Here is a 22,783-nt window from a genome sequence, read left to right on the forward strand (position 1 = left end):
ACATCGAAATACCATCTCACGCCAGTTAGAATGGCGATCATTAAAAAATCTGGAGACAACAGATGCTGGAGAGGATGTGGAGAAAAAGGAACAGTTTTACACTGTTGGTGGGAGTGTAAATTAGTTCAATCATTGTGGAAGACAGTGTGGCGATTCCTCAAGGCCTTAGAAATAGAAATTCCATTTGACCCAGCAATCCCATTACTGGGTATATATCCAAAAGACTATAAATCGTTCTACTATAAGGACACATGTACACGAATGTTCATTGCAGCACTGTTTACAATAGCAAAGACCTGGAATCAACCCAAATGCCCATTGATAATAGACTGGATTGAAAAAATGTGGCACATATACACCATGGAATATTATGCAGCAATCAGAAATGATGAGTTTGTGTCGTTTGTAGGGACATGGATGAATCTGGAGAACATCATCCTCAGCAAACTGACACAAGAACAGAAAATGAAACACCGCATATTCTCACTCATAGGTGGGTGATGAAAAATGAGAACACATGAACATAGAAAGGGGAGTACTAAACACTGGGGTCCATTTGGGGGAAAAGGGGAGGGCCAGTGGGAGGGGGAGGTGGGGAGGGATAGCCTGGGGAGAAATGCCAAATGTGGGTGAAGGGGAGAAGAAAAGCAAAGCACACTGCCATGTGTGTACCTACGCAACTGTCTTGCATGCTCTGCTCATGTACCCCAAAACCTATAATCCAATAAAAAATTTAAAAAAATAAAATAAAATAAAAGGAATTGTTTGCCCTCATTAAAAAAAAATTGTTTGTGGTTAACTTACAGTATTGAGTGATGTATGAGGTAAGCGTTTAGAGTAGTATTCTTGTGCATTGCATAAAGAGACAAATATTTTTAGTTTTAGTTAAAATTAAATTGGGCAGGTACAGTGGCTCACATTGATAATTGCAGTACTTTGGAAGCCTGATGTGGGGGAATCACTATGTGTGGAGTTTGAGACCAGCCTGGCCAATATGGTGAAACTCCGTCTCTACTAAAAACACAAAAATTAGCTAGGTGTGTTGTAGCATACCTGTAGTCCCAGGTACTCAGGAGGCTGAGGAAGAAGAATTGCTAGAACCCAGGAAGTGGAAGTTGCAGTGAGCCGAGATTGTGCCACTGCACTCCAGACTGGGTGACAGACTGAGATTCCATTTAAAAATAATTAAAAACAATTGGTAGCATATAATTTTACTAATTGTACTTTCATGAAACAAAATGTAGCACATTTTAAAAATTTCAGATTATGTATGAATTTAATGTCTTCAACATTTCACATGTCAAATATTGTGCATTAAATTAAGTCTTATTACACTTACTTTAACCTTGTCCCCATTACTCAAGTGTGTTGGTATAAGATGGCAAGATGATGGGCTAACATCTCTAATTTTTTTGCCAATGGCTTAATACTTCAAATAAGGTAAGAATATTGTTTCCATGGGTAATAGTTTTTTCTCTTTTACCTTTAAATTTATTTCTGTTAATTTTTGTGAGTACATAATATTTATGTTATATATACATATTCTGATAAAGATATACAATATATATTAATCACATTTGGTTAAATGAGATACTCATCACCTCTAGAACTTATTTGCATTAAACCAATTTATTTCTACAGTTTACTTCTACTGAATCATTTTTGTAATAGTAAAAGTTATATACAATTATAAATAAAATTTACACATATCTGAGTCCTGAATAAATAGCTTTCAAAATTTATTATATATTTTTCTTTGAATACATTGCCTGTATGCTTGCAAACATACTGACTTCTAGTTTTGATTTGCATAGAGTTAAACATATACATCTATTAGTCTAAATATAAACTGTAGGTGTGAACAAATTATGAATTAATTGTGTTTGAGGATGAGTTTGTATTTTCAGAATCAAATATCAATATTGAAAGAAAACAAATAATTTTAATAAGGTGTCTAATTTTCTGTTTTTCTTTTTTTTCTTTTTTCTTTCATTTTATTATTTTTTTGAGACAGAGTCTTGCTCTGTTGCCCAGGCTGGAGGCAGTGGCATGATGTCAGCTGGCTACAACTTCCACCTCCCAGATTCAAACAATTCTCCATTCTCAGGCTCTCCAGCAGCTGAGACTACCGGTGTAGGCCACCACGCCTAGCTAATTTCTGTATTTTTTGTACAGATGGTGTTTTACCATATTGATCAGGCTAGTCTTGAACTCCTGACCTCAAGTGGGTCCACCGACCTTTGCCTCCCAAAGTGCTGGGATTACAGGTGTGAGTCACCAAACCCAGCCAGATGTCTGATTTTTTAGAATACAAAAATACTCAAAAATTCTGAATGCAAATCTTTACTTTCTTTTTCTTTCTTTCTTTCTTTTTTATGTATATATACAATTCAGTCCCAGTAGAGACTCCCAAAAATTGCCAGTGCTGGCTAAATTTCACCTCGTCCTAGTGGGGTATTGGGGAAAGTTTTCAATTCCATTACTCATGCCTTGGATAAACCTCATTGACTATGATACTGCCACAGCACAAAGCTGCAAATCTATGCTTTCTAGTTTGCATTGAATTTATTACTGTAATATATTGTGGCTTATGGTTCAGAATCTTCTCATACAAATTATCTTTTTTTACTTGCCTGATACTTATGTTAGACTCATGACTTTCTTGTTTATTATATATATTTTGTTTTGCAGTTGACAAAGTACCAAGTTTGTGAGCTGCTCTGTGATTATAAAAATGATTTTAGTGAAATTTAGTCATGGGCAAGACACAGTGGCTCATACCTGTAATCCCAGCACTTTGGGAGGCCAAGGTAGACATATCAACTAAGGTCAGAATTTTGAGATCAGCCTGGCCAAAACGGTGAAACCCCATCTCTACTGAAAATACAGAAATAAGTGAGGTGTGGTGGTACATACCTGTAATTTCAGCTATTCAGTAGGGTGAGGTAAGAGAATAGCTTTAACCCAGGAGATGGAGTTTGCAGTGAGCCAAGATTGCACCACTGCCATCTAGGCTGGGTGACAGAGGAAGATTATTTGTCAGAAAAGAAAGAAAAAAATTAGTTATACACACAAAATAGTTTTAGCTGTAATTCCAAAATTAGTGTATTAAATTTGATTTAGTTGGAACATTCAATTTTGTTCTTTTATTTGGAGAACCCTATATAAGCCTACTTTTTCTAAGTTATAATTTATTTCACTTTTTATAATAGACATGAGTAAATGTATTTATTGATTGGGTCAATTTGTTTAGGTAAGTACTAAGGAAGCTTCAGAAGCCATGAGAATGTTTTGACAATAAATGTAGCAGTGCTTGCTGTGTAACTGATGCTCCATTATAAGGCATAAATTTGTCTTTTAATTTAGTTTGTAACTTCACGTTTGATGTAGAAAACATTGAAGTTAAACATAAGATTTGATTCTTCATGTGGAGAGAACATTTTTTCCAGGCTGCAAAGGTGAATTTTGTTGAATTTAAAAAGAAATTCAGCTGTATATATTTCTTAATTATCTTAACTTTTGTTTGTCATTTTATGTGTATTCCTGCCGTGGATACATCATAGCTCTTCTTCTTTTTCTGTGTTAATTAATGGCTACAGTTTTTTCACTGTTTTCTTCATGCTATATCATTTCACATGGCATTTTGAGGGTTTTGATCAGAATTTTGGTGTTTTCTAATGCCCTGAAGAACTGGTTTCAAGCAGAGAGTGTGCTTATAAATATAACTTTCAGATAATTTAAGATAAGAGCATACACTCTCCACAGATGAGAGGGGTAAATCAGTTAGCATGGTGCTTCATTGCTTGTATAGAGAAAGGCTCACTACATTTTTACCCAAAGTGAGACAAATAAAAAATTTGCTAGAAAATATATCACAGAAATTAAAGTTTTAAGAGAGTTAATGGTAAGTGAACCATAATAGTTATTATTTTTTCGTAGATGAACTTTTGCTCTGTCACCCAGGCTGGAGTGCAAGTGGCACAATCTGGGATCAGTGCAACCTACTTCACCCAGGTGTAAGATTATAATATAGAAGTCCTGTTTTGTAAAAAAGCTTACTTTTGGGACAGACTGGAAGATGGCGCTGTGAGAACAACCCAGGATTGGAGCTCTCATTGAGTCCACAGAGGGGTGAGTCGGAGCTGCATTTTCAGACTAATCTTTGTTGCCCACGGAACGGGGAAACTCCCAAGTATAGAGGAGACACGGGACACCAGGCAGTGCCTCGCCTGGCGAGGCCAGCAGCTGGGGTGGCGGCAGCTGGCCACCCCAGCGCTCCCCACAGGGTGCACTTCTCTGGGTGCCCTGTTGAACCGGCGGCCTGAGACTTGAGAGGGCTGGACTTGAGACTGAACGAGACTTGGACAGGAGGCCAGCCAGGGGGATTGCAGGGACAGAGCGTTCGGGGTAGCCCAGTGGGATGAACAAAACCGCGATTTTAAACGATCCCCGGGCGGACGGTCCGAGACGCTCTGTGGGGAAGGGGCGTCCACCATTATTGAGGCAACCAGCCCCAACTGAGATACACGCCCACTGCCGACGCAACCAGCCATTGCCAAGGCAACCTGTAGCTACTGAGATACACGCCCACTGCTGATGCAGCCTGCCGTTGCCGAGGCAACCTGCTACAAGGAAGAGACTCCGCCGCAGGGCGTGGCAGAGACCACAGCAGAACAGCAGAGCCAGCAGCATCAGGGAGAACCTCACAACAGCAGGGTGGAGCCTCAGCAGGCAAACAGTGGCTAGTCTGCCTCCTAGCTGGGCAGAACACCTCAGCGGAAATCCAAAAATAAAGCCTGAACCCCCAACACAGAGCATTTGAGAAAAAAGGGTTTTTTTAATGAGCTCTGTTGCAGCAGAATCAAACATAGCAGCCTAACAGCCGTGAATGAACAACAGAGATCACAGCTAAACAATTGAGCGCCTATAAAGTACAGACTGTCTCCTCAAGCAGCTCCCTGACTCCTCTAAATCCGAAAGACTGACATTTGGCAAGCATCATCCTGGGACAAAGGTAGCAGAAAAAGAAAGTGGTAGCATCCCTCACTGTGCCACAGCTGCTAGAGGTGCACCCCAGACAAGCAGGGCCTGGAGTGGACCTCAGCAGTCGCACAGTGAAGGGGCTAGACTGGTAGAAGGAAAACCAAGTAAAAGAAATACTTCTTCATCAACAATCTGGGTGTCCACTCAGAGACCCAATCGAAAAGTCAGCAACTACGCAGATGACAAGCAGATAAATCCACAAAGATGGGAAGAAACCACCGCAAAAAAAAAGGAAACACCCAAAACCAGAACAACTCGCCTCCGAGAAAGGACGAAAACTCCTCACCAGCAAGGGAACAAAGCTGGACAAAGAATGCCTGTGATGAAATGACGGAATTAGACTTCAGAAGGTGGATAATGAGAAACTTTTGTGAGCTAAAAGAACATGTATTAAATCAATGCAAAAAAACTAAGGAACGTGAAAAAAGATATGGGGAAATGATAACCAGAATGGATAACTTAGAGAGGAATATGAATGAATAAAAGGAGCTGAAAAACACAATACAAGAACTTCGCGAAGCATGCACAAGTTTCAATAGCCGAATTGACGAAGCAGAAGAAAGAATATCTGAAGTCGAATATCAACTGAATGAAATAAAATAAGAAACCAAGATTAGAGAAAAAAGCGAAAAAAGGAATGAACAAAGTCTCCAAGAAATGTAGGACTATGTGAAAAGACCTAACCTATGTTTGATAGGTGTACCAGAAGGGGATGAAGAGAATGAATCCAAGCTGGAAAATACTCTTCAGGACATCATACAGGAAAATTTCCCCCACCTAGCAAGACAGGCCAACACTCAACTGCAGGAAATACAGAGAACACCACAAAAATATTCCGCAAGAAGAGCAACCCCAAGGCACATAATCGTCAGATTCAACAAGGTTGAAATAAAGGAGAAAATACTAAGGGCAGCCAGAGAGAAAGGTCGGGTCACCCACAAAGGGAAACCCATCAGACTCACAGCAGATCTCTCGGCAGAAACACTACAAGCCAGAAGAGAGTGGGGGACAATATTCAACATTCTTAAAGAAAAGAGCTTTCAAACCAGAATTTCATATCCAGCCAAACTGAGCTTCAGAAGTGAAGGAAAAATAAAATCCTGTGCGAACAAACAAGTACTCAGAGATTTTGTCACCACCAGGCCTGCTTTACAAGAGCTCCTGAAAGAGGCACTACACATAGAAAGGAACAACCAGTACCAGCCATTCCAAAATCACACTAAATGCTAAAGAGCATCAACATAATAAAGAATCTACAACAACTAACGGGCAAAACAGCCACTTGGCATGAAAATGGCAGTATCAAATTCACACATAACAATATTAACCCTAAATGTAAATGGACTAAATGCACCAATCAAAAGACACAGACTGGCAAATTGGATAAAAATCCAAAACCCATCAGTATGCTCTATCCAGGAAACCCATCTCACATGCAAGGATACACAAAGGCTAAAAATAAAGGGATGGAGGAAGATTTACCAAGCAAATGGAGAGCAAAAAAAAAGCAGGAGTTGCAATTCTCATCTTTGATAAAATAGACTTTAAAGCAACAAAGATCAAAAAAGACAAAGAGGGCCTTTACATAATGGTAAAAAGATCGATACAACAAGAAGAGTTAACAATCCTGAACATATATGGATCCAATGCAGGAGCACCCAGATACATAAGGCAAGTTCTTAATAACTTACAAAGAGACTTAGACTCCCACACAATAATAGTGGGAGACGTTAATAATTTACTGTCAATATTAGACGGATCAACCAGACAGAAAATCAACAAGGATATCCAGAGCTTGAATTCAGACCTGGAGCAAGCAAACCTGATAGACATTTACAGAACTCCCCACCCTAAATCCACAGAATACACATTATTCTCAGCCCCACATCACACCTACTCTAAAATTGACCACATAATTGAAAGTAAAGCACTGCTCAACAAATGCAAAACAACTGAAATCATAACAAACAGCCTCTCAGACCATAGTGCAATCAAGTTAGAACTCAGAATACAGAAACCAACCCAGAACCGCACAGCTTCATGGAAACTGAACAACTGGCTCTTGAATGTTGACTGGGTAAACAATGAAATGAAGACAGAAATAAAGAAGTTCTTCAAAACCAATGAGAACGAAGACACAACATGCCAGAACCTCTGGGACACATTTAAAGCAGTCTCTAGAGGAAAGTATATAGCAATAAGTGCCCATATGAGGAGAATGGAGAGATCCAAAATTGACACCCTATCGTCAAAATTGAAAGAGCTAGAGGAGCAAGATCAAAAAAACTCAAAACCCAGCAGAAGACAAGAAATAACTAAGATCAGAGCTGAACTGAAGGAGACTGAGACACGAAAAACCCTCCAAAAAATCAATAAATCCAAGAGCTGGTTTTTTAAAAAGATCAACAAAATTGACAGACCACTAGCCAGATTGATTAAAAAGAAAAGAGAGAACAACCAAATAGATGCAATAGAAAATGATAAAGGGGAAATCACCACAGACTCCACAGAAATTCAAACCATCATCAGAGAATATTATAAACAACTCTATGCACACAAACTAGTAAACCTGGAAGAGATGGATAAATTCCTGGACTCCTGTGTCCTCCCAAGCCTAAACCAGGAGGAAGCTGAAACTATGAATAGACCAATAACAAGGTCAGAAGGCGAGGCAGCAATTAAGAGCCTACCACTCAAAAAAAGCCCAGGTCCAGACGGGTTCACAGCCGAATTCTATCAGACACACAAAGAGAAGCTGGTACCATTCTTTCTAAAACTATTTCAAACAATCCAAAAAGAGGGAATTCTTCCCAAATCATTTTACGAGACCAACATCATCCTGATATCAAAACCCGGCAGAGACCCAACAAGAAAAGAAAACTTCAGGCCAATATTTATGATGAACATAGATGCAAAAATATTCAATAAAATATTGACAAGCCGATTGCAACAGCAAATCAAGAAACTTATTCATCATGATCAAGTAGGATTCATCCCGGGGATGCAAGGCTGGTTCAACATACGCAAGTCTATAAACATAATTCACCACATAAGCAGAACCAAAAACAAAAACCACATGATTATCTCAATCGATGCAGAGAAGGCATTTGACAAAATTCAGCAGCCCTTTATGCTAAAAACCCTCAATAAACTCGGTATCGATGGAACTTATCTCAAAGTAATAAAAGCTATTTATGACAAACCAACAGCCAATATCATACTGAATGGGCAAAAACTGGAAGCATTCCCTTTGAAATCTGGCACTAGACAAGGATGCCCTCTTTCACCACTCCTATTCAATATAGTACTGGAAGTTCTAGCCAGAGCAATCAGGCAAGAAAAAGAATAAAGGGTATTCAAATAGGAAACGTGGAAGCCAAATTGTCTCTATTTGCAGACGACATGATAGTATACCTAGAAGACCCCATCACCTCAGCCCAATAACTCCTGAAACTGATAAGCAACTTCAGCAAAGTCTCAGGATATAAAATCAATGTGCAAAAATCACAAGCATTCGTCTACACCAATAACAGAATTAAAGAAAGCCAAATCAAGAACGAACTGCCATTCACAATTGCTACAAAAAGAATAAAATACCTTGGAATACAACTCACAAGGAACATAAGGGACCTCTTCAAGGAGAAATACAAACCACTGCTCAACGAAATCAGAGAGGACACAAACAGATGGAGAAACATTCCATGTTCATGGTTAGGAAGAATTAATATCGTGAAAATGGCTATACTGCCCAAAGTAATTTACAGAATCAACGCTATCCCCATCAAGCTACCATTGACTTTCTTCACAGAACTGGAAAAAACCACCATGAGCTTCATATGGGACCAAAAGAGAGCCCTCATAGCCAAGTCAATTCTAAGCAAAAAGAACACACTGTGGGGCATCACACTACCGGATTTCAAACTATACTACAAGGCTACAGTAATCAAAACAGCATGGTACTGGTACCAAAACAGAGATACAGACCAATGGAACAAAACAGAGGCACCGGAGGCAACACAACATATCTACAACCATACAATCTTTGATAAACCTGACAAAAACAAGCAATGGGGAAAGGATTCCATGTTTAACAAATGGTGTTGGGAAAACTGGCTAGCCATGTGCAGAAAGCAGAAACTGGACCCCTCCCTGACACCTTACACTAAAATTAACTCCAGATGGATTAAAGACTTAAACATAAGACCTGGCACCATAAAAACCCTAGAAGGAAATCTAGGCAAAACTATCCAGGACATAGGAGTAGGCAAGGACTTCATGAACAAAACACCAAAAGCATTGGCAACAAAAGCCAAAATAGACAAATGGGACCTAATCAAACTCCACAGCTTCTGCACAGCAAAAGAAACAGTCACTAGAGTGGATCGGCAACCAACAGAATGGGAAAAAATTTTCGCAGTCTACCCGTCTGACAAAGGGCTGATATCCAGAATTTACAAAGAACTCAAACAGATTTACAGGAATAAAACAAACAAGCCCATTCAAAAGTGGGCAAAGGATATGAAAAGACACTTTACGAAAGAAGACATATATGAGGCCAACAATCATATGAAAAAATGCTCATCGTCACTGGTCATCAGAGAGATGCAAATCAAAACCACATTGAGATACCATCTCACGCCAGTTAGAATGGCGATCATTAAAAAATCTGGAGACAACAGATGCTGGAGAGGATGTGGAGAAAAAGGAACACTTTTACACTGTTGGTTGGAGTGTAAATTAGTTCAATCATTGTGGAAGACAGTGTGGCGATTCCTCAAGGCCTTAGAAATAGAAATTCCATTTGACCCAGCAATCCCATTACTGGGTATATATCCAAAAGACTATAAATCGTTCTACTATAAGGACACATGTACACGAATGTTCATTGCAGCACTGTTTACAATAGCAAAGACCTGGAATCAACCCAAATGCCCATTGATAATAGACTGGATTGAAAAACTGTGGCACATATACACCATGGAATATTATGCAGCAATCAGAAATGATGAGTTTGTGTCGTTTATAGGGACATGGATGAATCTGGAGAACATCATCCTCAGCAAACTGACACAAGAACAGAAAATGAAACACCGCATATTCTCACTCATAGGTGGGTGATGAAAAATGAGAACACATGAACATAGAAAGGGGAGTACTAAACACTGGGGTCTATTGGGGGGAAAAGGGGAAGGCCAGTGGGAGGGGGAGGTGGGGAGGGATGGCCTGGGGAGAAATACCAATTGTGGGTGAAGGGGAAAAGGAAAGCAAAGCACACTGCCTTGTGTGTACCTACGCAACTGTCTTGCATGCTCTGCTCATGTACCCCAAAACCTATAATCCAATAAAAAATTAAAAAAAAAAAAGAAAGGGTACCAATGTAAAATGGGTATCAGTGTTACATATGTAGGTTAGCATTAAAGACTACCCTTACATACAATTTAGCATGTGATGTGACTACTATGTGAAGAGTTTCATCCCTGTGAGTAGTCCGTAACCTAAGAATAAAATGTGTTCGAATGATGTAAAATAATAAAAAAAAAAAGCTTACTTGTAAAGGGCGTTTGAGGTAAGGAAGTAGACAGGAAAGGATCTCTGGGTCCATGTACTGTCCGTGAAATTTTCTGGAACTCTAATAGCTCTTGGCGGAACAGAACAATATCTTGTGGGATGGGAGTCTGGCCAACTCCCGGCGCCCAAGAAACAGTAAACATGAGCAAGGACAGGGCGCTTATGAAACAGATCTTCCTTGTTACCGACTGAACTCGACTGACCCAAAGATGAGTACGTAAGTTTGTTATGTATGCTGATACAATAAAAGAGCAAAAGAACACAGAGTCATTGAATCAGAGCGACTTCCAGATATGACTTGCGAATAGCCCATGCTGCTGTCTAGCGCAACACCAGGTTCCAAGTATTCTTCCACATCAGCCTCCTGAGTAGTTGGAATTACAGGCACCCTCCATCATGCCTGGCTACTTTTTACATTTTTTTTTCTAGAGATGGAATTTCACTCTGTTGGCAAGGTTGGTCTTGAACTCCTGACCTTAAGTTATCCTCCCAACTCGACCTTCCAAAGTGCTGGGATTACAGGTGTGAGCCTCCTCGCCTAGGTTAAATTTAATTTCTTATGGTATAGCAGAACTTGCATTTCCAGGCAGAATCTTCTCTTTTTACATGTGAATGTTAAAGGTTGCAAAACAATAAAATAACTTCTATGTATTTGGAATAGTATTTCCTTTTTCATATTGGTATTTCAATGTTGAGGAATTTATCTCGTTTTACAAATTTTATTTTAGTGGATGAAAGTTAGTCTACAGTTTTATTTTTAGACACCTAAGTGTAACCGCAATTATTTTCTCTGGAAAACTTTTGAAAATCATGGCAGCTTTTAGATTAAAATGTTTTTTGTTATTGTTCATGTAAATGAGTTCACTGTGTTTACGGAGTGGTCAGTCATGAGACCATAACACTTGCCTTTTTAGTGTCTTAATTTCCATTACCATTAGCATCAGAAACCCCAAGTGCTCCAAGCTTTAAATAAAGGACTAAAGTACATTGGCTCCTCTGATGCACTGTGTTGGGTTTGAAACTTGCTGTCAAGCATCAAAGTTTCTATGGTTATGACTGATAAGTGACAGAAACAGCACAAAGATTATTTTTATACACTTCAGCCAAGTTTATGATAAAGACATAGACATGATTTTAAATATTGTCATCTTTTCATAAGGTTTTAAAAGTATATTCTCTAACTTGAAAAATAAATGTGTATTTTTTTATAAAACAACATTGTGAAGTGTATACACATGGTCAAATGCTTAGCTCTAGGTCCAGCTAATTGTGGCATATTTAGTAGAGATGGGGTTTCACCATGTTGGCCAAAATGGTCTCGATCTCTTGACCCTGTGATCTGCCCACCTCTGCCTCCCAATGTGCTGGGATTACAGATAGGAGCCACCATGCCTGGCCTGTTTTTAAGAATTTTTATTAATTATGTCACTGATATTTTTATTGAGGTTACATTATATCTGTAGATCATTTTGTGTAATACAAATATTTAATAATGGCAGTTCAGTTAAATGTATTTCAAAGTATAGTTACTACAGTTATGGTAGATGAAATTGTTTTTTAAATTTATTTTGAGATAGTTGTTAGTTTACAGAAATGCTACTCATAGGCCAGGAGTAGTGACTCACATCTGTAATTCCAGCACTTTGGGAGGTCAAGATGAGCAGATAATGATGTCAGGAATTCAAGAACAGCCTGGAAAATATGGTGAAACCCTGTCTTTTGTAAAAATACAAAAATTAGCCCAGCATGATGGTGCATGCTTGTAATCCCAGCTACTTGGGAGGCTGAGGCAGGAGAATTGCTTGAACATAAAAGACAGAGGTGGCAGTGAGCTGAGATCATGCCACTGCACTCCAGCCTGTGCGACAGAGCTATACTTCATCTCAAAAAATAATAATGGCGATATTTATAATAAGTACTTCTAAGAAAACTGGTTAGTCTTATGCAGAAGAGTGGACTCCTTTTCTTTCCACATAGAAAATGTAAGGCAAGATAGATTATTGACTAATCTGTGAGTCTTCAAGCTGCAAATTTCTATGAGAACACTTAGAAAATACTCTTCTAACACTGGCCTCTGAAATGAATTTCTGAATAACATGTTAAAACTGAGTGGAACAGAATAAAAATCAAAACTGCATCCAATTAAACTAAAGAGCTTCTTCACAGCCAAATAAATTATCCACAAAGGAAACAGACACTCTGTAAAGTATTTCCAAACTTCATACAAGTGATTAATATATAGAATCTATGCAAAAATTAATTTTAAAAATCAGAAAAATGATAAAGATACTTCTCAAAAACACGAGAATTGCCAATAAATATTCAAGAAATGCTTAAAATCAAATCATTAGAGAGATGTAAATCAAAATGACAAAGTAATACCATTTTACACCAGGTAGAATGGCTGTGGTTATACGTCACAAAATAACATGTTGATATTGTGGAGGAATAGGTTGTATTATAAATGTTGATGGGAATGCAATAAAATTTAGCCCCTGTGGAAAGCAGTTTGGGGATTTCTCAAAGAACTTAAAATAGAGCTGTCATGTAACTCATCAGCCTCATCACTGCCAAAGAAGAATAAATTATTTTGCCAGGAAGACACCTGCACTCAGATGTTTATTGTAGCAAAATTCACAATAGCAAAAGACAGAATGAAACAGCGTGCTTAGAAATTTTAGGTTGGATAAGGAAAAGGAGGCACTTCTACAGCATGAAAGAATGAAGTCACGTCCTTTGCACAAACATGAATGGAGTAGAAGGTCATTGCTGTAAGCAAATTAACAGATCAGTGAAACAAACAGCACATGTTTTAACTTATTATATGTGGGTGGTATAAATTGGGTACAGATAGAAGCAAAGATGAAAATAAACATGAAAAAGATAAAACTAAATGTCCAAACAGATGGAAGAATAAAGGGAGACAATAATTGAAAAACTACTTTCAGGTGTGATGTACATTACTTTGTTACTCTGGTGAAAAGTGGTAGGTGATTTCATCAAATTTTCTTAAGAATAAACCATTTTTGAAAATATGAGGCTGTGAAAATTATGCCAAATTATTGAGTTAAAACTTTTTTTTAAAGCATAGTTTTATGACCGTAGCCCAAGAATGATGAAACAAAGAATTGGTTAAGACCACACTGCTGCAGTCATTCCATCACAGTCATTCTCATCAGTAAATAATAATAGATCAAAAGGAATTTTTAGAATAATATTTTTATTCTATCAAAGTGTTAAATTTTTATTTGCTTCATCTTTTTTTTTTTTGAGATGGAGTTTTACTCTTGTCACCCATGCTGGAATAGTGCAATGGCACAATCTGGGCTCATTGCAACCTCCACCTCCCAGGTTGGCCTCAAACTCCTGACTTCAAGTTATTTGCATGCCTCTGCCTCCAAAAGTGTTGGGATCATAGGTGTAAGCCACCCTGCCTGGGACAAAATTCTTATATTAAAAACATCTCCAGCAATTTAATAGGCCTGAGATTTGAAAAAAGAAAAAGTTGTTGAGTCATCATTTATTAATATGAGGTTAAACTAAACAATTATATATTGTACAGAAAATTAGATAAAATTAGTTAAATTTCTCCAAACTTAATCTGATTAAAACAGGACTTCTGGGTATTTAGAAACAAAATTGGCAGAGTGCAGTGGCTCACTCCTGTAATCTTAGCACTTTGGGCAGCTGAGATGGGTGGACCATGAGGTCAAGAGTTTGAGACTAGTGTGGCTATTATGGTGAAACCCCATCTCTACTAAAAATAGAAAAATTAGCCAGTCATGGTGGCAAGCACCTGTAGTCCCTGTTTCTCAGGAGGGTGAGGCAGGAGAATCACTTAAACCTGGGAGGCAGAGGTTATAGTGAGCGGAGATCACTCCAGCCTGGTGACAGTGAGACTCCATCTCAAAACAAACAGAAAACTCACTAAATTACTGATTTAAAATATTTATTTTTAACAAAGATTTTATCTTATATATTTAAAAACTAAGTGAAACCTGTTACTAAAAGATTTGACTTTTTAAATGTTTGTGAATGTCACTGCATTAAAAATAATTATTTAAATCTACTTTCTAAATAATTTTGATTAAAATATCAGTGATTTAATTGAATGCCAGTATTTATATGGTGTGCCAAACCACCAATTTCTTTACTATTTTACCATTTTATAAAATAAGCCTAAGTTTCTGAAGACATTTTTATAGAAACCAATCTTTTCTACAAAAAGATGTAGACATCAAAAATAGAGATGCTAGTGTCATTATATGCATAATTTGCTGAACTCTACAGTAATTTGTGACGTTTTTCTGTGTATAGCAACGTTAGATTTTCTAAAACGAAATGAAAATTTTTTTAAACGTTACATTTAATAATGTCCAATATATGTCCAGAGAGACAAAAGCTGTGGCTGCCACTTTAGAGCAGAAATGTTTCCACACAGTACATCATTCTGTGTATGCACAGATGGAAATCCAGACTGTGAGTTTAGCTTAAATTATACACAGCGTTACTTGTGAGTCTTGAGCCTTAAATATGTATAACAAATATATAGTTTCCTCTTTTCAATTTAAAATATACTGTACTTTAACACTTCATGTAATGTAAGGCTATCATAAATTTCATAAGCCATGCAAGTGTCAACTGCATTTTCAAATTATAAGAGGTTTTAAAAGTAAACTTAACCATGACAGTTTAGTTTAAAAAAATTGTATTTGTTAATGTGGTTGTAGCTTGCTTGGTGGTGACCGTGATGGTATTTACTGTCATGGGGATAATGGAATCAGGTGGACCAGAATCATCAGCACCTTGCTGTGTCACTGCTGTGCTTTCTGTGGCTAAGATTCATTTCCCAGACTTTTTCATCGACTCTGTTTTCATCATGGTGTGAACCGTTTCTCAGTGCTTTAGCATCTGCCTTTGGTTTCTGCTAACTTTCTTGGACTTTCATTTGTCTTGTCCATCTCTGGTGGTTCCTTTGCTGCTCAACTTGGAGAAGTTCAGGCAGCTTCACCCTCAGCCACTCCAACAGTCCATCCATTTGGCTGAAGCTCTGGGGTAGCTTCTCTTGGTTCTTCTGTTTCTGGTGTCAGAAATTTGTCAGCAGGGCCAAATTTTCAGGAACCATGGCTACCACCTCCTCCCCCTCTGCAGGGTGTCTCCTGTACTTGTTATCTGCGCTGGTTTCAGCTGCTGCCCAGCCTAGCACAGGACAAAACTCAGCAGCAGCTGGAGCACCCATGCCCGGTGTCGCCCAGCCCGGGGATGCCTTAGTGGCAACCCTGGGTCGAGTCCCAGCTCCAAGTGCAGAAAGTGGACGTTAACCAGAGAATTTCCTGAGAGAGATGTCTCAGACTGGGAGGCCAGTTTATTCTACCACCTTCCTGCTGCCACCACCCCTTCCATCAAAAGGACACTCAGGAAGGCGCAGGGACACAGAGAAACTGTGAAGAGTCCAGGGAAGTGATGAAGGGCTGGTCCAGAGAGCCTCAGACCCAGCTCAGGGTGTTGTCCCTCATGCCTGAGCAGAGATCAGCCAATGCCACTGCGGGGATGACAGAGAGACCCAGGCTTCCCAGCCAGCCTCCGTCTGCACCAGAAAAGGAGAAAACTATCTCCAAAAATCAAGTTTTTATTCTTTTCTCTTGTTTCCTGTTTTTCAATGTCTTTTTCTCTCAAGTTATGCTCACCTGATGGAAGATTTTATGTTTCATCTTCACATGAAAATTTAAATGTAGTTATACTGGTCACAAATTAAGACTATAAATTGTATTTTACTTTGCCTAAGAATCCTGGGGTAACATTAACCTTTCGATAGTGCTTCTTGAATCTTAACCGTTATTACCATTTATTTGATTCTATTAACTAAATTGTAGTAGGTAATAATAAATTTTTAATTTGCATAGCTTGACAGTTTACAAAGGACCTGTATTCATTCATTGAACTGATAAGTGTGTGTTGAGCATCCACGTGGTGCCATACTTTTTGTAGACTTGGGAGATAAAATAAAGAAAAAGTATTGGCCAGGTGCAGTGTTGCATACACTTTTGGAGGCTGAGGTGGGCGGATTACATCCGGGTTCAGGAATTCATGGCCAGCCTGGCCAAATAGTGAAACCCCATCTCTACTAAAAATACAGAAATTAGCCAGCAGTGGTGGCACATGCCTGCAGTCCCAGCTACTTGGTAGACTGAAGAAGGAGAATCACTTGAACCCAGGAGGCAGAGGTTTTGGTCAGATGAGATCGTGCCACTGCACTCCAACCTGGGCAACAGAGCTAGACTCCGTCTCAAAAAGAGAAGAAAAGAAAAGAAGAAAAGAAAGAAAACATAAATTGATCTCTACTCTCAGGAAACTTCCATTCTGGTTTCATAAACTCCCCCCATACTCTGGTAAAGTACATACCTCTAAAGTCTTCTATAAGCCTACTACCCAAAAGTGACCATTATCCAAATTTTGTGTTATCATTTACTTTATGCAGTTTTATCTATGATTAATACACATTTTAGTGTTTCCTGGGGTTTTTGCCTGTATATATATGGTAGCATAAGTTTTCATCTATGCCTTGCATTTTTATTCATGTATATTTTTTCCCTCATTTTCCATGTTGCTTTGCATAGCTATAGTAATTTTATGTACCTTTAGAAGTACTATTATATGCAGGTTTCCTGAGTTAGACCAACGTCTTAAATGGTTAGAAGAGCAGGCTCAGAGTACCTGTGTAACTTTGGACAAGTTTCTTAACCTCTCTGATTCATGTTTTACTTAGAGATAATAACATGGCAGTGAAATTCTTGCTGCTCTTTGATTGTAGTAATACAGGTAAAGTTATATTAAGAAAAATAAAAACATTATAAAAGGCAAAAAAGAATATTTATAGATACATTGAAGATTTAAACATTTAATTTTTAAAATTTTGTTAATTAATTTGAAAATTTAGATAAAATTACCTTTTTCCAGAAAAGTAAGCGACAAAAACTCACTGAGGAAAAATTAAAAAGAAAGATAGAACAATATTTTAAAAAGTTTTTAATTTTACACACTTATGAAGCACACATATTGTAAAAGAACAGCTTGATAAATTTTTACAAAATGCATATACTGTGAACCCTGCACTCGGTGACAGAAGAGTGTAAACAACGTGGGACATCTCCCTCCTTGATTCTCCTTTTCAACCACTGTTCCCCCGAGAGAAACTTACATCCTGGCTTTTAGAAAATAAATAATATTTGCCTGTTTTTGAATTTAAAATAGATTAACCCAGTAAGTTCACATTTTGGGCCAGGTTCTTTTGTTTAACGTTGTGAGATTAATCTCTGTTGCTTGGAGTGGTTTGTATATTCATTTGTCTACAATGTGACATCACATGAATACATTACAATGTATTTTTTCAACTGTTCATAAACATTTTGGTAATTTTTTCCAATTTTCCAGTACTTCTATAGACTTGCGCATTTTTAAAGATAAATTAGTGCAATTATATAGATATTTAATCACAAATATAATGAAAATATATTTCTATCTTCAGCTTGTGTAGGCATTGGCAAGCCCTCTTCCAGAAGGTAATACCAACTTATGTGACCAGCACTGTATGAGGGATTATTTATTACCTAATTGTCTTTATTTTTCAAACTCTACACTGTAAACTTTGTGGTCAGAGGCCTTTAATTTTATTCATCAATTTATTTTTAATTGCATTTTATGCAATTTTTAATGAAGGAAATATATTCACCAATCTATTTTTAATTGTAAGTTTGCAGTTTTTAATTAAGGAAATAAATTTGCTTTGAACTTGAAGCACTTATTTGTTTAAAAGTAACTAGGGTACAATTGATTTATTTATTCTTCTCTGAGCATTTTTTACCCACAGTTCTGTTTCTTTACAGGTAACATTTATCTGCCAAAAATGCTTTTCTTATTTTCGCCATTCTCAATAAGGGTTATTTCACCCTAGAAGATACTGTAAACAAGGAGGTGCAATGTCCACATGGTTTGGAAGAAGATAGGCCTTGGCTGACCGGGTGAGCTCTAAGCAATTGTAAATAACTACCTTCTAAGTATGTATGATTCATGTTTTTATTTATGTATCATAAACAGTTATTAAGCTGTAGTATTTACAATATGATTTCTGTTCAGATTCCTACAAATCTATCTACATAACACTAATGACAATATTTGAGTCAACAGGACAAATATATATATATATATATAGCTTTGCAAAAAAACCTGATACATTTGCATCTGTATAAAATACCATACAATCAATTTCTCAAAGTTCAAGGAACTAAAAAGGAATGCACGTACACACACACACACACGCACACATGCACACATGCAAAACATTCTATTACAAGATTCAACATTTCTTTTTTTGCTGGGCCTGGTTATGAGGGTCATCACTGTGCCTGTGAGCTGGGTCCAGTAATAAGACATCCCCCCTGTGGTAAGATCCACATATAAAAGTCACTATGCAAACTGAGCTGTATCCACAAGTGAGAGTCAAACCCTCATCAGTGGGCTCTCTCCGTGTGTGAGAATGATAATCCTGTCAGCTGGGTTTATATAGAAGAGTCACAATGTCATCTTTGTTCTGGGTTCTGTTATGAAAATGTCTGTGAAACCTAAGGGCTTTATATTATATGCATGAGTGTGGTAATCTACTCAGAACTTTCTACAAGCAGAAGACTCTGCACTATACTTAATGCCCTAAGCCCAGCTGCAAGAATCAACACCTCATCTATTGGCTAAATGAAAGTACAAGAGTCATTATTGCACCTGTGAGCTTGGTCAAGAAATGAGTCAACATCTCACACGTTCCTGAATTTACATATGACAGTCACAACGCTAACTGTGGATGATGTCCATATGTGAGATTCAGGACCTCACCAGTGGATTCCATCCATGTGTAAAAGTGACAGTTTTAATTGTTGGCTGGGTGTGTGCCTATGGGATGCCAAACTCATCTGCTTGTTGGGTCCTGTTGGGACACTCTCTGTGTCACCCAAGGATGTTATAGGATATGCATGAGTGTCATCGCCTTCTGTGACATTACCACAAGCAGGAAACAGAGGACCTTACCTATTCCCCTAATTCTAGCCATGAGAGTCAAAATCTTTTCTATCGGTTGGGTCTACATATGAGAGTCATCATCATTCCCATGAGCTAGGCCTAGGTATGTTACAATCCCACCTATGGAAAGACAGCAGGCAGGAGAGTCATGTTGATTCAATGTTGGTCTAGGAGTATTTAAATAAACCCGTGTTCAGGGCCCTGGCAGGAAAGTCACATTACTTGAATGCTGAACTCAGCAGTATGTTATAATTCCTCTTGTGGGCTGGGTTCAGCCTAGAGATCCACGTCACCCCTTATCCTGTGCAAAGCAATATTTCGGGGCTCAGCAAGGGGAGAAAAATTACAACACGTAAGTTCTGGCCCATTGGATAGGTCACGATGCCTTTTTTGGCAGAATTCAGGAGGCCAAGTCACATCATTTGGGTGCAGGGCCCAGCAATATGCCAGAATTCTCACTGAAGTCAGGGTTCATGCAGGAAGAAAGAGCCACGTCACCCAGGAACTGGGCAAGGAATATGTCACAGTCCACCTGTGGACCCAGATCTGGCCCCAGGGTTACATAGCCTGAGTGCTGAGATCAGCAAGCTGTCACAATGCCCTCTGTAACACAGGCCAGAGCAGAAGCAAATATGACATCACCTAGGTGCAACACCCAGCAATGTGTCTTTATTTATTCTGTGGGCAAGGCCCAAGCAAAAGAAAAATTACATTACCTAGGTGATGAGCCCCGTGATACATCACAATGTCCCATTTGTGTAGGGCACAAGCAGAAGTGAAAAGTTACATCATTGTGTCTTGGGCCAAAGAACATGTCACAATGGCTCGTATAAGAAGTGCTTCGACAGAAGAATCCCATTACCTAGGTGCTGGGCCCAGAGATACACAGACATTCTCTTTTAGGACAGAGTCCAGGCAGGAGAGGAGAATCCCATCATGTATGTACTGAGCACAGAGACATGTCACCATTCTCTGAGAGCAGGGCCCAGTTACAACACCAAGGTGCAGGGTTCAGTGATATGTCGAAATCTCCCCCATAGAGAGGGTTCAGATGGGAGCAAAGAGTGACATGGTTTAACAGTGTACCCACCCAAATCTCACCTTGAATTTTAATAATCCTAAAGTGTCAAGAGCAAGGCCAGATAAATATAATGGAATTATACAGGTGGTTCTCCTACACTGTTCTTGAGATATTGAATATGTCTCCTGAGATCTAATGGTTTTATAAAGAGGAGTTCCCCTGTACAGGTCTTTATGCTGCCATAGTGTAAGATGCCTTTTTGCTCTTCCTTCATCCTTTACCATGATTGTGAGGCCTCCTCAGCCATGTAGAATTGTGAATCCATTAAACATGTCTCTTTAGAAATTACCCAATATTGAGTATGACTATTAGCAGTATGAGAACAGACTAATATAGAAAGTCATATTTTTAGTTGATGGGCCCACACATGTATCACAATGCCCTCTGTGCAAGGGGCCCATCAGCAGAGTCAAACCACTTGAGTGCTGGGCTCAGGGTTTATTAACAATCACAGCTCTGGGCAGTGACTATTCAGAAGAGCATTGCTGCTTCACCCAGGTGATGGGGCAAGAGACACTTCACAATGCTTCTTTGGGGCAAGGCACATGTAGTAGAGGAGAGTCATCTTACCTAGGTCTGATTATTTTTGTATGGAAGGCACAGGAGAAAAGTCACATCACCTAGGTTCTGGGTTTAGAGACATGACAATTTTTCCAGTGGGAAGGGCAGAGGCAGAAAAGTCACTATACCTACATGCTGGAAACAGTGATATGTCACAATTTTCCCTAAGAACAGGAGTCTGTCAGCTAAATAGACTCCCATTACTTGGGTGATGAGCACAAGGATATGTCACAATGCCTTTTGTGAGCTGTCAGTGCCAGGCAGGAGGGTAACATCCCCTGGGTCCTGGGCTCAGCAACATGTCACAGTCTCCTCTTGGGCACTGCCCAGGCATGAAAGAAGAGTTACATGACCTAGATGTTACATCCAAATACATAACACAATTTACACTAAAAGCAAGGCCTAGGAAAAGCACAAGGATATATTTCCTAGGTGCTGTGTTTAGAGATATGTTCCATTCTCTTCTGTGAGCCAGAACCAGAGAGGAGAGTCACATCACCTAGGTGATGGATGTGGAGACATGTCACACTGTTCCCCATAGGCAGAGCCTAGGTAGGAGAGTTAAATCATCTGGATTCAAGGCCAAGCTGTGTTTCACAATGCTCTCTATTGGCAGGGCTCAGTCAGAGAAAAGAGTCACATCATTTAGCTGTTGAACATGGTAATATGTCACAACACCCACTGTGGGTGGGTCAAGTAAAAGGAGAAGCATTACATCGCCTAGGTGATGAGCCAGTGGCATTTTACATTTCCCACTTTCAGAAGGTTACAGGCACATTTCCTGGGTGCTGGGCCTAGCAATATATAACTCTTTTCCACTGAGCAGTTTCCAGGCAGGAAAGAAAAGTGACATCATCTAGTTGCTAGGTTCAGCAATATGTTACCATCATACTGTGGATGCGGGCCCAGCAGTAGAGGAGAATCAAATCACCTAGATTCTGTGTTCCATGATATGTCATAATCTGCCCTGAGAGAATGAAGCATGTATAAGGAAGTCCCTTAATCTAGTTAATTACTGTTCCCAGAGATATGTCAAAATGTCCCTGTAGGAACAGAGAGGAATGTCAATGTCTCGTGTTCCAGGGAGAAACGTCACAACGTCACATTTTCCAGAGAAGAATATATCACGATGTGCCTGGTGGAAGAATCATATAACCTAAATGCTGGGCTTAGCCACATGTCACAATCTTTTCTGTTTGCAGCTCCCAGGCAAAAGAAGAAAGTCACAGCATTTAGGTGCCTGACCTAGGTATATGTCACAATTCCAGTTTGGGACTTGACCCAGGCAGGAAAGTCAAATTACTGAGGGGCTGGGCAAAGACATATGTCATAATCACATTTGTGGGAAGGTGCAGGGATGAGACTGACAATCCTTTATATGTCCCACCTCTGGATATGAGATTCAACATCTGTGTGTTGGGTCCTAGTACATGAGTCACAAACTCAGTGGTGGACTGGGTATGT

The 22,783-nt window shown here is 38.9% G+C and overlaps 1 non-coding gene and 1 pseudogene across 1 annotated transcript; both read right to left on the reverse strand.

Moving 5' to 3' along the window:
- Positions 1-2,394: 2,394 nt before the first annotated feature.
- On the reverse strand, positions 2,395-2,534 carry LOC118150412 (U4 spliceosomal RNA). Its single transcript, XR_004738510.1, has one exon. It is a non-coding gene; the product is annotated as a U4 spliceosomal RNA (small nuclear RNA).
- Positions 2,535-15,608: 13,074 nt separating this feature from the next.
- LOC100386298 (treslin-like) overlaps positions 15,609-22,783 on the reverse strand; it is a 61,333-nt pseudogene continuing 54,158 nt past the window's right edge.

Source organism: Callithrix jacchus, chromosome 22, assembly GCF_049354715.1.
Source record: "Callithrix jacchus isolate 240 chromosome 22, calJac240_pri, whole genome shotgun sequence".
Lineage (NCBI taxonomy): Eukaryota > Metazoa > Chordata > Mammalia > Primates > Cebidae > Callithrix > Callithrix jacchus.